A 17,209-nucleotide genomic window follows, 5' to 3' on the forward strand; every position below is an offset into this window, starting at 1 on the left:
TTGTGGACCCTGGTGCTGAGCCAGCGGTCCGCCTCCTCAGCAAGCTTCCTCGGGTTGGACAGCTTGCTATCGATCAGGTGTTGGCGTAACTCATGAAAACACTGATCAGACAAGTGCTCCCATGCAATTAAATCAAAGAGACCTTGAAAATCATTAACTTTGTTACCTTTCACCCAACCATCCAGTGCTCTGCAAAAGTAAGTCACATACTCCACATACGTATTCCCAGGCCGCTTAGTACATCCCCTAAACTTCTGTCTATACATTTCAGGGGTAAGCCCGTACCTGTTTAATAAAGCTTCTTTCATGTGGGCATAGGATCTCTGATTCTCAACGGGCAAATCTAGCAAGGTATCTCTCCCTTCGCTACGGAACCTTCCCCACAACCCCGCTCCCCAATCCTTGTCAGGGACCCGGTGGGAGGACATGGCTACCTCGTATGCCCTAAACCACTGTCCTATGTCATCCCCCTTAAAGAACTCCTTAACTACGTCCTTCGGGATGTGCACTCTTGACTCTACCTGCACTGGCGATGTGCTACCACCAGAGGGAGGCCGATCCAAGTCTCTCTCCTTGAGACTTATCTCCCTCATTCTTATTTCGTAATCCATCTGGTGCTTTCGCTCTTCCAGCGCCATTCTTTTGGTTTCAAGCTCCAGTTGGATTTTCATTTCTGCCAACTTTCTCTTGTGATTCCGGGTTTCCTTCCTGTCCGCCAGCTCCTCTGGCGACAGGCCTTTACCCAAGCTGTGCTCGCTGTCTTGCCTCTCTAGATCGATCAGATCCCCAAGCGCATTCTGCTCCTCCGTCGTATTCTGCTCGGCGAGGACGTCTTGCTCTTCCGGGGTCTTTCTGGACTCCACCCAGGCTTTCAGGGCCTTGTAGAATTCTGGTTTGTTTTTGCAACCAGCGTGCGGAACCTTGAGTTTCCTACAGAAAAACTTCAGTTCCATCTTTGAGTATTTGTCCAGCTTTGCGGCGTCCCACTCTACTTCCAACACCTTGGAGGTCGTGGACTCCGCTCCATCCAGGCTCTTCGTGCCCGGCATGGTTTCTGCACTCGGAATCTTCTTTCGGCAAAGTTCAAAAATCAAAGTCTGTGGCTAAGTAACTGGACGGTAATCCTTGTGTAGTGGTCAGAAGCTCAGGTATAGCTATCGCAAGTGTAAATTCGAAATCCTCACCGCTGCGTCCAATGTAGGAAGGGGGAGGCTCTAGTTGGCGCAGTGCAACACTAGCGACAAGCAGGGACTCTCTCTTCCTCGTCAGGGCTGAGGGTTACCTTCCAGACAACCTCTGCTTACCCTCTAGGTAGTGTGGCTTAAGCAGTCGTAGGCTAATCTTTGGGGCACATAGGGTTAAACACTTGCAACAGTACACCTTTACAACCAACCCACCACACAACGAGACCAGACTGTATTCTGTAAAAATATATATCTTTATATAGATTTTAAGCAGGCTTGCGAATACAGTCAATATACTTTATGAAAACGGTTGCAGGTTACTCAATTCGGTGTTACCACAGTTCTTATGCAGTTCTCTTGAGGCCCGTAGGCCGGTGTTACTCAAAGTTCTTGTGGAGCCGGCGGCTTCCAGGGGATCTGTCCCACGTCGCGTTGCCTTCCCGGGGTCGCTGATCGTTGCGGCTCTTCAGCCGAGCAGGTCACTGGTCATCGGGGGCAGCGGTGTTCTGTGGCGGCAGGGTCCTCTCCTCGTCGTTCGCTCCGACCCTGGAGGTGGCGGTTGTGCGGTGGTGACAAGTGGCAGTACGGTCCCCAAGTGCAGGACGTACCCAGCCAAATGTCGGTGCAGCTGTGGGCTCACAGTTGGGCTGTCGGGCAGGTTACCGACTTTGCGGATTCTCGTAGGGCAACTGTCCGTCTTTGCAGGTGAGTGGCTGCTCGTTATGCAGCCACCTCGGGAGCTCGGACCGGACGGGTCCTCCTTTGCTTTGCTCTCGGGCTCCCGGTGCAGTTGCGGTCACGGTGTTCGGGCCAGCGGCGGCTGGTCCTTACTTTGCTTCCGCTGTTGCTTTGGGCCCCGGTCACGGTGGTCGGGATGACGTTGATGCCTGAGAGGAGCTTCCTCTGTCGATACTGCGGCGATGGTCAGCACCCGCAGTCGCTTTCTTCCAAGGGGGTAGCGTCCACTGGTCCTGGGACGCTGGTCAGGGGGCAAGTTCAGTTGCAAGCCCTTGGAGATCTCTTTAGCAGAGTTTGGCACAAGTAGAGCAAAAGTCTTTTCGTAGTCTTTTTGTCTTCCTCTCCTTCAGCAGCAAGGCACCAGACACAGGCAAGAGTCAGCACCCTTCCTTGTCTCTCACGGTCCTTCTCGTAGGGCAGAGTCCTTCTGTGGCCCAAACCGGATCTAATTTTCAAGGAGCAGGGCTCCTTCTTTTATAGGCCAATTATTTTGTTCTCGCAGGCCAGGGGGGCCTTTGCATAGCCACTCTCAGTTCTGGAGTACCCCGGCGGGTGTACTCCGGCTTCTGCTTTCAGTGTGAGGGGCAGGCGCATCAGACGCCCCACAGGAGGTGGAGCCAGCATTGTCCGGACAGGGGTGGCCAGAGTACCTTGTTGATGGGGGCTTCGCCCTTCCTGGGCCAGGTGCCGGCAGAGTCATCCGCCGCTCCCCAGGAGGGTGGAGCCAGCATTGTGGTGGCCGAGCACAGTGACAGTTCGAGTCAAGAGGCACTCCTACCTCCCACTAAGGTGTAATCTGCGCATTCACCACCTATCAGGGAGAAGTGTGGCTCAAGTGGTTGGAGCGGCAGACCCTGATGCGGCGGTCTGGCCCGGACCAGGGTTCAATTCCCTGCCTCGGCGGGTGTTGGGCTCAAATTTCCCCGGACCTGACAATTCTCGCCTCGGTGCCTATTCCAATCATGGAGTCCCACTCTGTAACTCTGGGCAATAGCTTGCTTAATCTCCACAACGGCCCCTCGCAGCGGGATGCCTGGCTTTCACCTTGGGGATGCCCAGTAATGGGTTATCTCGCAGGGGAATACCAGGACGGGTTCCCTAAGCAAGCGCTGGGACGCTTTCGGGCAGCCATGCGCTCTACAAATCAAATTTCATTTCATTTCATTTCATTATCATCCCTCCAGCCCTGTCACTCACACATCCCAGACAGTCAGATACACATACCAGCAGAGGCGGCTGAAATGGTTAAGCAAGCAAAGGCTAACTTTCTAAAAGTAGCATTTGCAAACCCAGGATATTAAAATAAACTTGACTACAAGAAATATCTTATCATCCTGAGTTCAGGCATACTAAACATGACTCGCTACCATGCTCCTTGAGCCTGCGGGGATTATAGGGTGTAATAATCCTCGCAGCTCAGTCTGGCCTAATGGAGCAGGTAGCCTTCAATATTGAAATACGGTCTTCGTTGTAAGTCACTACTAGGACATGCCACGCACATCAGGGCTTGTCCTACCTTGCCCCTACAACGCACCCTGCCCGCAGGCCTACCATAGGGGTGACTAATATGTAGTCAAGGGAAGGGTCGGTGCTGGCAAGTGGGGACACTTGCCCAGCTAGCGTGACAGTACGAGACCGCACGCGGGTTCTGCGGTCGCAGTTCCCAGACACATCTTTACGGCTGCTTCGGTGGGTGGCGCAACCAGCGCTGCAGGCCCACCAGCAGTATTGGCATCTACAAGCCCCGGCACTCTCTTGTGCACTTTACTAGGGACTAACAGTAAATCCAATGCACCAATCATGGATACCAATCGTATGTACAATTTACAGTAGGGAGCACTTGCACTGCGGCACGGATCAGCCGTGGAGCAGTGCCCTGAGTATCGGAAAACCAGCAAAACATCGGAGGCACATCAGCAAAAAGTGGAAGGGAGACTCACGCCAAGGTGCCAGGTCTAACACTTGAGGTCAGATGTCTGAAGAATTGGTTACACCCTCCATGGTGAAACCTTTCTTGCCCCTTTTTCAATGTTGTGTCTCAAATACTGTACTTCTTTTTAACAGTGTTGCAACTTTCCTGGAGACACCTTGTGTCCATTTTCAGCCAGGTTATTTAGGAGTACTATTGTATCCTGCATACAGGCTTCTCTGGTCTCTGGTGCCTCAAGCAAGTCATCAATATAGTACACAAGTACTGACTTGTAGGGCATTTTCAGTGACTACGGATTATTTTTCAAGATCTAGTTAAAGATGGATGGGCTTTCTGCATACCCTTGTGGGACTCAGCACCATGGTAAAATTCTCGGCTGAAAAACATGGAGTGGCACTAAGAAAAAGGCTTGGCAAGGATAAATAATGGTAAACCATTCTAGAGTGCACAGGATCTGGAAAAGTATAGTGGGTGGATTCAGTGCCAGGGCACAACATGGAACAAAAATTCTATTAATTTTTCGGAGATCCTGCACAGTCCAATATTTATCACTGGGCTTTTATAACCCCATAATCGTAGAGTTGCATGGTCTCCCAACCAATTTCCTTAATATCCCTTTTTACAGCATGTCTTCAATCAACGACTGGTGTTATTTCTGCAACTGTATCTGTTATCAAATTATATGGTGGTATTCTTGGATACACTTCATTTTGTTTTAGTGTAACTTGGACTTGTTTATTAATTTAATACCCTTTCCTATGAAGTCCCATACTTCTGGGTTCACAGTTTATTTTAAATCAGGAGGTTACTCTTCAATTGTTCCTATTGGGGACAAAACCCATAGCTGAATCTTGTTGAGCCATTTTAAACTCAACATCCTCAACATGGCTCTGGAATTCAACACTGTCTGGTGTACAGTATGTTGCGCAGTTTAACTTGCACAACAAATTTCTTCCTTGTAGGACTAGACTGGAAAGCCAGAAATTGATGGTTTTCCTCAAATGAACCTATTTTTACAGAAACCTCCTCTGAAACTGGATTTGTGATTTTTTTAAAACTCCTACAACTCGAATCTTTTATCCCAAGAGGCGTAGGTTAAGGACTTCTGCTGTTCTCTGGTAGCTCTAATTTCAATCAGAAATGATACAGGATGCCATTCAGCTCACCTTCTAAGAATGGGCCACTCTGATCCACCTACTAGACTGTGCCGAACATGCAATCCTCCTCCTCATCAGGCACTGTCATTGGGAATTGTCTGAGCCCAAAATGATCATTATCAAATACAGGAAACTGTTGAAATGTGTTCTGATTGTGGTTCTAGAAGGGGTTTAAGTTTGCCTTGGGCAACTGGTTCAAAGTAAATCTAGGGATTCCCCTATTTTGTAGAATCATTTGAGCTTCTGGAACTTGTATCAACAATGTCCTGTTTCTGCATTGGTAGCTGTGGAACTGACATATTTTCCATTTGCATTTGAATTCCTACCTGCATTTGTACATTTCCATTTACTCCATCAGGATTGAGCCTGTACTCCCTTTTCCAGTGCCCGTTCTTGTTATAGTAGTGACAAGGAGTAATTTTCTTCAAAATTGTAACATCCATTCTGGAACTAAGATCAGCTGGAACACCTCTACCTCTATCCTGTGAAACAGCAAATTCTCCTTGAGTACCATGCACTCCTACTTGTGCAAAAACGCCTTGTAAATTAGTGTACGTTAAGAAAAATCTCTCAATAAGCTTTTCTTGCTTCATTTTTTGTTCATCACAACATTATTTTGCACAACTCAGGATCTCACGAAGTGATTTATTCTTCCATCAAATCATACTCTGATGTATATGAGCACTGATCTCTGGTTTTAACCCAATGACAAATTGAGATACAAAGAATCTCTGGATCGGAATATTCTCTCCCACTGTGTTGTTGAAACACCTAAAGCAATTGTTCATAGTAGATTTGCACTAATTCTTTTGTCTCTTGTGAAATTATTTTTATCTCCACCCAATCAAGATCCTTCAAAGGCATCTTGCCTTTTAGTAAAGAAATCGCTGCTTCATACTTCTCCATTACTACAGAAGATGGTGCATTAGTGCGTACCTCTCTTGATGGTTCTTTACGTGGCCATTGCACAACTTCACATTCAGCCCACAGATCATTTGGCACTACAATGTCAAAGAATGTATTCAGATCAATCCACAATACCTCTGAAATTTTGACAAATCTATCAACATGTGTGTACCGCTGCACATGTTTGTCTCTTAATTTTGAAAAGTTGTTTGTGAAAACTGCAAGATCACCTCTGTTCCATGGTACATGGACATATACTCAATCCACTATCTTTCTTAATGGATAAGACAAAGCTTCTTTCACATCTTGTGAATCTGTCAAACACATTTTATTTTCCCCATCTACTTCTTCCTACTTCTTTTTCTTTTCATTCTGCTTGGGCCATTTAATTTCTTATCTTCCAAAAGCACTCCATTTACAGATGCATTTTACCAATTCAGTTATGTGTAAATACATTCCTGAAAAACTCATTGTTTCAATTGCTCCATCATCTTATTGAACTCTCTAACTTCTCTGGAAAGGAAAACTTTTTGAAAGGCCAAAATAATAGTTTGGGGCCAAATCAATGTATCCTGTGTGATTGCTGCATGTCTTTTAATTTCTTTACTCAGGCAAATTAACTAGTTCTGGTTTATATGTTCAAATTCTAAACATCTCCTAAAAACATCTTCAAATTCAACCTTTATTTATTAAATGTTTAGTTTTTTCTCCTTTTCAGGTTCAGGGGTAACTTTTTTTCTGCACTTTATGTCTTTCTAAATCCTGCTGCTTCCTCAAACCATGGTGGTAAAGAACTTTCCTCAAGTAAATGTGTCTTTTCCTGTATTATCAGAGTTGTAAACAACCCTTCCCCCATCTCTCAATGAGTGAATCATTTGTGGTGGTTTCCAGGCAACAGTCTATCAATTGTGGGATGTCGGGATAAACCTTCATAGAGCCAATCCCCCTACAGTTCCTTGAGATTCTGAAGTCAGGACAACGTTTATTGGGGCAATCGCATGTGGGGCATTTACAATCGGTACAGTCACAAGAGACCTAGGTTCTGTTTCTGCAGTTGTGCTTTTGTGGTAACTGTACCAGAATAACCACAGTAGGAGCAATAATACCAGGTGTGACAACTGCAATGTTTGAAAAGGTATTTCAATCAATAGTACACTTATTTCAACAAGGGCAGTAGCCTCTGTAGTAATTATAGTTGTGCTGTTCTTGCTATTAGTAGTCGGGGTGACATAAGATGGAGAACGGGCGGCTAACATTTCTTCCAAAATATTGTCCCCTGGATCAATATCATCCTTCCTTTCATCCTTTCCTTTGTATTTTTTTTTGCATCTTAGACTTTTTCAATTTTTCAGGTGTCTCAGTGGTAATGGCTGGATGCAGTCTTGTTCCCTCAACTGCAGCTTTCCTCCATTTCTGCTGTGCTTCATCTCATGGAGCATCCACATAATTGTGCATTGCTCTTTTAGTCCTACTCTGGTATTTCTTCCTTTTTTTGTCTAGTGCTACCTTCTCCCACATATTCAAAGCTTCATATTTTGTGGGTCCATGTGGTGGCTTAATTTTGTATAGCTTCTCTTTCAGTTTTGAATAGTTCTAAGCTCCAAAGTACCATAATTAGGAAAACTCATTAGATCCTCTTTTTCAGTAACCTTGCACCATTGGTGAAGCCATGAACATGTATGTAATCCCAATTCAATTGTCATATAATGTGCAGCTGTACCGTCCCTTGGGAGACTTCTCTTTGCCATCGCATATCAGAATTTTAACATCACCTTCCACAAGGCTTTCAATTTCTTTAAAGCATTTCATGAATTTTGCAAGGTTCCACTATAATCAGTTAAAATAAATGTGTTTCAAATTAAACATTTTGATTCTGTTCTGAAAATGGCAGATCTTTCCTTCAATCCTGTCACAGTTTCTATTCTTGAAGACCTGGTAACTAATCTGAATGGAGTATTAACCCCTTGGGCGCGGCCGCGATTCTGTGCCTGTGCTGCCGTTTTAAAGAGTGGGAGGGTTCATGACGGCCCCCAGCCGTCATCAGCACACGAGCACCGTGATGCTTGACGGCAGGGGCCGTCATCAGCATGGAAGGGGTTAACACAACTGACTTATCACAGCCTGGCACTCTGCATTATCATCAACCAATTACAGAGCAACAATACATTAGCCAACCTGCCAAGTGTGACATTCTATGACCTATGATCTCACTCCTTGCATTAGTTCACTCTCCCATAGAATTTCTCTTGTACACACAATTCTATAACATAAACAAATAAAAATAAACAGTCTTTGTCTTCTCCACTAAAGAAATCAAAAGGCAATTCACCAATCAGAGCAATAAGGTGGTTACACATTCAGATTTTTTGCACAAAAGATTTTCACATTTGCAAGTAGATCTCGACCAGTGGAAAATCACCCTAATCAACGTAGTGTCACTCTTTGCGTAACTTGGTTCTGCCAACATCAATCAATATTTGTACAATCATAACAGTTTATTCATGTCCCTATCTCAGTTTGTGGAGTCAACGGTACCTCACTATCTACACACAAAACCTTCAGCAGACAAGAAAACCAGATAAAGTATTTTGCACTTTTCTCAATATCTATTTGCTGTCTTTTAAACTTAACTCAATATCCCAGGATCTTGGTCTACACCGAGGCTAAGAACTCTCCAATTTAAACAGTAAACAAATAAATGAATCAAATTATTCAACTCACTTACTCCAAATAACTTCTCAATAAACACAACAAATAATCAGACATCACGATGCTTCACCCATTTAATAATCACACCTTAAAAACAGAAATCGCCTTTGAAAAACTATCCCTTGTCAGTCTTCAAGTTCTAGGCATTGAGCTTTGAGAATTTGGCATTACTCTAACACGGGCAAGTATTTTATAGGTCTTCTTCTCAAGACTTTGTTATTCTGCTACCAGATTCTGTTGGAGCAGAAATCAATTTAAATAAATGGCTTAGCATCTCTTTTTCACATATGCATCACATATATTCAAATCACAGTAATTTTCTACGTTCAGTCAATAATGAGAGTTAGGTGTAAGTTTCAAAAGTTTTATTTTCATGAAATGCTTAATGTGTGCTTGTTGTTTTATTCACTTAGTTAAAGTATCAGTCAAACTACAGAATTGATCATAAAGATATGTTTAGAACAAATCATTACAAATAATGCCTTCTGTGCATTGCATAAAAGAAAGAAACTCTATTCTGAAGACTTGGGCGAAAATGTTGTTAGCATAATCCAATTAAGAGGTTCAAGTTCGAGAGGGAAGACTGAGATAGAGCATAAAACTGAAATTCAGTAAGTCAATAATGGCTAGATGTCCCTTAAAGAGAGGTACGCCAACTCAATAAGTCTCAGCAGTGAGTTAAATTAATCATGAAGTAGCAAATGCATTCATTAATCAGATCAGAAAAGGGTAGAAAATCAGAATTCAGTATTAAGTTGTTAGCATTCAGCATGAAGGGTATGGAGTAAGGGTCTTGGAGATAGTTATGCATATTGTGTGGCACGGCATTAACCTACTCTAGGAACACGCACTAATATAAACAGTCAAAAAGAAATATTGCAGTTGCACTTGTATCTTCTTCTCCTCTAGTTCAATCAGCTTTCAGTTCTTCTGAGAACAGGCTCTCATTCTGCTTTCTCATGATTTCACCCAAAGAGATTACAAAGAATTATCGCAAAGTATGAAACATTATTAAAATGATGTCTACTTTTAAGGGCTTCTCAATTCTAAGACATCCTTTCCCATGGTATGATCACATTCTTACCCCTCTTATAAAATAAATTATATGTTAGCTAAACAATAGGCTATGTGAATTAAAATATTCAGCTGCGAAGAATATTATTTATTATCACATCTCTTCATTATGAAATTGAGGAAAATAGGTTAAAGGATTAACATTTTAAATTCATGCTTTGTAATCTTGTGGGCTTCCAATTTTATTAGCTTGTAAGTTTATTTGTATATTTTCCTGGAACTGTGGGTACTGGTTTAACTTTTTCTTGCATTAACATGTTTTGCTCTTTGGGACTGCTTTTCCGGTCTATTCCTTTTATCTGACTTTTGGCTTTAATTCTTTTTCAGTAAGCCTACACATTTTGTTGCAGTCACTTCTTCTTTTTGTCTCTTCAATACTTGTCTTTTTCTTTTGCAACCAGCAGGAGTGTGTTTGTGTATGATGCATACAATATTTTTCACTTTAATAATGCTTGTTTTATATTTCTTTGTCTTGTTTAGGTTCAAAATTGTATTGATACTTCAATTTTTTGGGTCACATTTGTGCTGATGATGACCTTGGTCAAGTTTGCCTTCAGGCTGAAACGTCGACATGCACCTATGTAATGTGGACAGCTGAATGACTTGCTTGACTCTTGCATTCCAATTCCATTTTATTGTTAGATTCAATGAACAGAGTTCTTTTGTTGAATTAGTGGCAGCCTATTTATTGCTCTGCATATTTCATATCAGCATTATAGTGTTGGTCTTAAGTTGTTCTTGTGATAAAAAATTCTGTTGTGACCAATTTTTAATTACTGAAAGTATAATTCTTATTAAAAATTCTCTAATAGTCATAGGTAGTTATTCAGAGAGGATTTGTGTATCTTTTGACCTTTGGTGTTTTTTTGTTAATGCACTTAAGGTGTGTTGGGTTCCCTGAGGCGTACTTACCTTTTTAACCAATATATGTTCTCATTTATGTGTATAGTCTCATTCCTGGCCAGTTGAGGTTATCCCAAGCGAACCACACTACTTGATGATATAATATCGGGCACACGTGCAGAGGTAATACAGAATAACTGTCTTTCAATATGCAATCCAGTGTTTACAAGGAAAATTAGACAGAACTTTGAGGTGGCTGTGATTTACAAAAACAGCTTTGAGAGACCTAGTGTTCCTTCATCTATGTCTTCTAAATAAACACTACTTAAATTGAGGTTGCCAGTGTGCACAACCAGCACTTATTTTTGGGGACCAGCACTTATTTGTTCACCTCAGAACTTTACAGAGAGCGAGAGAGATAAAAACACACACATCGAAAAATCATCAGAGGAAGAGAGCTGAAAAAACATCACAAAGGGAGAAATCAGGAACCTGCAAAGATGAGATGAAGGGGCTGGTAGTAATGGATGAAATAGAGAGGTTTGAGGTGGATGTAGGTCTATGCAGCCTTATTAATCAGCAAGGCAATATTTAACAGCAGGTGCTGTAGGCTTCAGGTAGTGATCAAAGGCTAATTGGCTAGCTCTAACATATACAAGATAGACCCCAATACGGAAGTCTGTTTTCTGTCAGCGTGATTCTCCTGCTTGAAATCACCACCTATTTCTATATGTAAATTATGAACGTGGTTTATATTCCAAGAAACTATCACACTCTAGTGATATAACTTCGTATTTATGTTTAAACCCATTTCGCTTTATCAATGACTGACTAAACGACCTTCGTTAGTCTTTTTTCCACCTCTACGCGGAACTCGGTCATTTAAACCGGCACTGCAGGCTACAGCAGTATCCGGGACCGCGAGAGGCAGAGACAGCACAAGCTGCGGGATTTCGAGTGGAGCTATAAGGTATGGCGCGTCTAAGGACGGAGGCTCGAACCACCTGATAGAGTTAAGTACTCGCTAGGCACCATAACTGTAACCTTGTTATCTTTGTAGGAGCCCCTCTTCCAAGCCTCTGGGTACCCGAGGAAAGTTACAAAAAGCCAATGGAAGGTATGTGTTTCAAGGGGAGTGTTCTGGTTTTTGGAGGTAGTATAAAGTAGCATTTTTTAACACAAGCGTTTTTTAACATTATTTCGCATGCGTGGAACCTATGCAGGGAATTCCTAGTAGCTGCCTTCAACAGAAATCTTTGCATTTTTCACCAATTTACTCATGGCCAAATGTACCGAAGGGTAGGAGCATCTAAAAACCGGCACCTACCTTTCAATGAAATACCATTTAAAAATTCCCCATTCTTACCTAGTTTTTCCAGTACTGAGTAGGTGGTTTTCGTCCCCTACAGTCAGGGATTCTGACAGCGTAGTTTTAATCTGATAAAATACACTACATTATTTTTTCTTTTATTCACTAATTGTTATGACCCACACCCTAGCAACACTACTTCTTTTTTACTTATAGGTCCATTTTCGACCGACAAGAGAGAGTAGGCCTTAGCCACCTCCTTCACCGAACTCACCTGGTCCTGAAGAAAGCCACACCGACCCCTAGGGCGACAAAGGCTGAAACATGTCGACCATCTTTGTACACAGGAGGATTGAATATGTATGAATCCTAATAATTCCTCTTACACGTATTCAATTATATCCTCCACTGCCAATTCAATCCCGACTAATAAAATTATCTCTTTCTCGGCAAGATTGGATTGCTTTTAAGTAGAGCACTGTCACCTCACCAAAATCACTGATCACTACTGTTTTAACCTAGGGTGTTCTCCTCCGGGTGGAGGGTGCATACCAACTGACCCCGTGATTCTGCACAGACGTGTGAACGAAGGCGGAGAATCAAGATACACCGCCCATACCACCATGATTGCACGTGTATGAGGGTCTTTTAAACAAGGGTCATTCTAGTTAGAACTGTGCCCAGGTTACACAGGACAAGTGATCTCCCCTCCCCCCTTTTTGATTAACGGTAGCTGTAGGCTTCAGAGCAGAGCTTTGGACACCAGCACTCATTCTTTTACAAATCAAGCACTGTAAGTAAATTAATTTATTTCATTTTTATTTACATTTTTGGCCCACGGTTTTTCAAGAATACAGAAGTAAAGCATAAGTTCTAGAAAAATGCTGACGCAGTTCAACATTGTGCTGGAATCCATGCTGGAGGTCAATCAGTAAAAATAATTGAGTAGAAGATTAAAGAGTGATTATAGAGTAGGGAAGAAATTAATGAGGGACCTTGCTAGACCGACCCCTTAGTTAAAAGCTGAACAACATATAGGTGATTTTCATGTTAAAATGTCAATGAGCGAAGCCAGTATTGGTGCACAGGCAAAGACTTTTTAAAGCGGAACAGTCTGTGCAGTAAACAAGTTCTGCAGTTTGGAGTTATGTGCATTAGTAATGAACAGAAAAGCAAAAAAAAGAAAGAAACTAGAAAATTAAATCCCTTGACAGATATTTGTAGTTTTTAGTTTTGCACCATAGTTGTACCAAGCATCATCAAGGAAGTGGTCAGTGGACTGCAAGATGTCCTTTAATTCCTCTGAAAAATGTAAATTCTCCTTGGTTTTGTTCCTCACAGGTTAGATCTCCCAAGACTGACTATACCAGAACTGGAGCAGCACATCCGCATGGACCTGTGGAAATTTTCAGGGATGTATATAGTTGTTTTACAAGCTTTATAGGATGATACACAGAGGAGCAAGAAGTGGATGCTGGTGCTAACCGCTACATGAACATGCCAAGGAGAAAAGCTGGAATGTCTTTGCCATTTTCTGTTTAGATGAAGGCCGTTACTGACAGCCATCCATAGTTCTTTTTTTAAATTGGAAATGTCCATGGAAAGAAATCTGATTTTCTGTGTGGTAAATATTTCTGGCCAAGAGATACTTCTCTTTGACTCTAAGGCTGTTGCTTTTTGAGATTTCATTTCATGTAAACATAGTTTGAGCAGTTTTGAATTTTATTTTTGTTGAAGTTAGAACTAGATTGTGGGTCCGGTAAATGTTCCATGCTCAGGACTGGCCATTGTTGGTTCTATCTTTAATGGGCACCCAACCTTTGATGGGCACATACACTTGGTCAATTTCTAGTGGGGTGGTAGATGTTAGGAAGTCAAATATCTTTTTTCAGCAGACTCTTTTCTAGATAGCTTGACTGGACAGGCTGGTTGAAGTGCCCCATATCCGGGCAAAATAGCATAAAATGCCTCCCACTTTTATATTTAGCCCTATTTTGAGGTGTCTTTCATCGTCATTGCGTTGGTGTTCCATGAACTGTACTACTCCCTTTGAGGCGCCCTTGGCCCTTGAAAAGCCATCTTTGAAGTGACTTCCTAAAGAAAGCTGGTTTTATTATTGAAGTAAGCAGGGATCCCTTTGTGACGTGCCTTTAGAGCTTCATGACATCGGGGCGGCAGGCATGGCTTGTGGGTAGAGTGGTGGGCCCGGTATAGCAAGGGGAGTCAAACTTACCTTTAGACTGGGTCCTGCATCTCTGCTCCTGCTCTTCTGTCTCCAATCCAGGAACAGGAAGTAGGCAGCTAGGGCCAATCGCAACACTGTAATGCCGTGCTATGATTGGTGTGAGCGCTGTGAGACAGCTCTCAGCCAGGGGCTGGAGGGGTGGGCATGTTCTACATGCAGGTTGTTTTGCAGCCCGCATGGAGAACAGGGAAGTGCACATGACTGTTTTGGGCAGCACAAGAGGGCTGATCAAACATTCACTGCACATTTTAGAGTGGGCAAACCACTCCTCCCCTGTTCTCAGAGCAGAGTAGCACAGACAACCCGCCCGCAACGCAGACGGATAGGAACCATAAAATTATAATAACTAAGTTATTATTATTTTATGGTTCTAAAGTTGGCACTGCTGTGAAGCAGAGGGGCAACACTCCTCTGCCATAGCGGAGAAGCTGCCACTACATGGCATGCTTTCAGGGCTTCCAAGTACTTCAATTTGTCAATGTTATTTTTTCTACTCCAAAAGTGCTCTAGGCGCTTGCAGTTTTTCTTAAGAGCAGGGAGCTGAGTGGAAATCCTAGAAGCAGAGAAATGAGTTCTGTCTTTATTAACTGTGGTCTTAGGGAGAAAGAAATCCAGCGTAAATTCCAAGCAAGATGAATAGGGCCATTAACTTGTTGGTCTCGACCAAACACTTTATAAACATACAAAAGATGACAGGTCGTGGTGCTGTGTAAATCCCACAGATCAATGTCAAAATCATCAAGGATATGAAAATTGGGGAATCTGAGAATTGAGATAATCTGCAAGTGAAGTGCTTTACTTTGCAGCCAAACACCATGGCCAATAGACCAAAAGTCAGAGAAAGTGAAGGTAATTAAACTTTTCAATGAAGAAGGCACAGCTTTGTAGTCAGGAATATAATTCTTTTCAAATATATTTATCAAAATGAATTTTCGCTCCAAAAATAATTATGAGGAACCTGTTCCACCTCAAAGCTTTACCCTGCCAATTACAGGCAGCAATACTTTATCCATCCAGGAGAGCTTGAGCAAAGCTGGGCAAAGACAAAATAATTGAGCCAACTCTCAGGTAAGAAAAACACGTCAAGATCATAAACAAAAATAAGATTGAAGAGCTCTAATGCGTGTTTGACCAAGGATCGACAATTAAGACTCAGAAAAGAGAAAAAACCCTGATGAGGGAGTATATCTGAAACATTTGGGATAGCATCAGACTCTCCATTATCGGAATGTGCAAATGTAGTTACAATAAGTAAAAGTTGACTCCTGCTAAAATAAAAAAAGATATGACGGCACTCACTAGTGGTAGGTTGTATGGAGCCGTTCACTCCACTGCTGAGTAAACCCAACGGCGTTCTGAACTTGCCGAGAAATTGCCAAAAATCTTGGCCCCTTGACAAGTTTGGTGGTGGATGGGTGCAAACTGACTTGGCTTAGGCTCTCCATCCGCACGGGTCTGCACTATGGTGTCTGAACCCTTCACAGGTCTGTATGAACATTGAAGCTATAGTGCCAGTTGAAGGGCTTGAAAATGTATGCTCAAGATGGCCGCTCGTCCTTATTCCTGATTAACACAGCGGGTGAGGCAACAATAAAACAAACTAAAAAAGCCCTAAACAGTCCACCACCCCCTATCCATTTCAGAGTCAACAATACAATAAAAGTCCAAAAGCCTAATACAATTCTCTCACACAGCACAGACTAATATTTACGCAGATATTGATCCTTTATATTTAGTAGACCCTGAGTACCCAGGGCCCTGGATATGATGAACAGATTTGTAGTTTATGCTGAAGTGTCAATAAATTGGCATACATGTATTTTGTTTCTCTTTACAGATTAGATCCCTGCTGCCGAATTGGGTTAGCTCTTGAAGTTTAGACCCAGGGACTTTTAAGTCCTAGAAGAGTTAAAAACCGAGGTGGCACACTGGTGGAAGCTCTTGATCTCCGTGCTTGGAAGAACAGTGCTTTCTACAATTGTTTGCCTACATTTTTGTACATGCTCAGGAACATCTCATAATGGATTACAGAGACCTTTTTTCCTAAAAATGAATAGTGTGTTCAGGACCCCACTGTGGGATGAGACAACAACTAGGATTGCACCTATGACATGTTGGAGGAGCCCCCTTCTGTAGCGAATTAAATAATATTGGTCTTCTCAATTAATTGTGGTTTGAGAATGGGCTTTTAGCCCGCAACAGGAATCTGTAGTAGAGGTAGATGGAAGGGCTATGGAGTCAAGCGGATACACAGGGGCACTTTATGTTGGGGGGACTCATATGCAAACTAACACAATGCTAATTGTCAAAAATATAGCAGATGGCAACTCAGGCCACTGGATGGATTGATAGGTTTACACTGAAGACTCGGTTGAATTTGGAGAAAGTTCGCCTTTTGCCAAATATTGACACACTCAATCACAGTGCTTGCCCTACACCAATTTCTCTTTTTTTTTAATTAAAGGTGGTATTGTTGTGCCCTCGTTCCCCTTCCCACCCATCCTCTGTTTAATTACAAAAAGAATAATTGATGGACAGAATGCAGAACAATGTCATACATTCGCCCCAGTACAGAAATCTGGGCCTAAATCCATTGATTTTTTTTTCATTCAGCAGTCCGACCATCAATTTTTGCCCTAAGTGGGATGGGTATGCCCAGACGTGGGTCCGTTGCTTGCTGTGCCACTGGATTCAAGCTAGCTAGATGGTGAGGACTGTTACCCCAAAACTGGTCCCAGGTAGGACCCGGCTTGGAAGTTCGAAATGGAATGTTCCCATGAGGAACAGGGTCAAGACTGATTTGCATATGGCTGGGTCCAAACTGGGGTGGTGTAGTGAGCAAAAGAATGCAGTTTTAACTCCGATCTCTTGACGGGGGTGAATGCTTGATTCAATCAGCATTCCATCCATCATTTGTTGCTGCTGCACTCTGTTTAATTAGGCACTGTAGTGCTGGCAGCAAAATGTCAGTAAGCAAACAAAACTCACACAAAGATCACATACCACCCTGCTGGATTGCTGCCTAATCTGGATAGATTTGAGGTTTATAAACAGAGGAACCTCCTGGGAATATCTAAGCTAGGGCATGCCTGACACGAGGAGCTCCATTTCCAA

This window comes from Lissotriton vulgaris, chromosome 10 (assembly GCF_964263255.1).
Source record: "Lissotriton vulgaris chromosome 10, aLisVul1.2, whole genome shotgun sequence".
Classification (NCBI taxonomy): Eukaryota; Metazoa; Chordata; class Amphibia; order Caudata; family Salamandridae; genus Lissotriton; species Lissotriton vulgaris.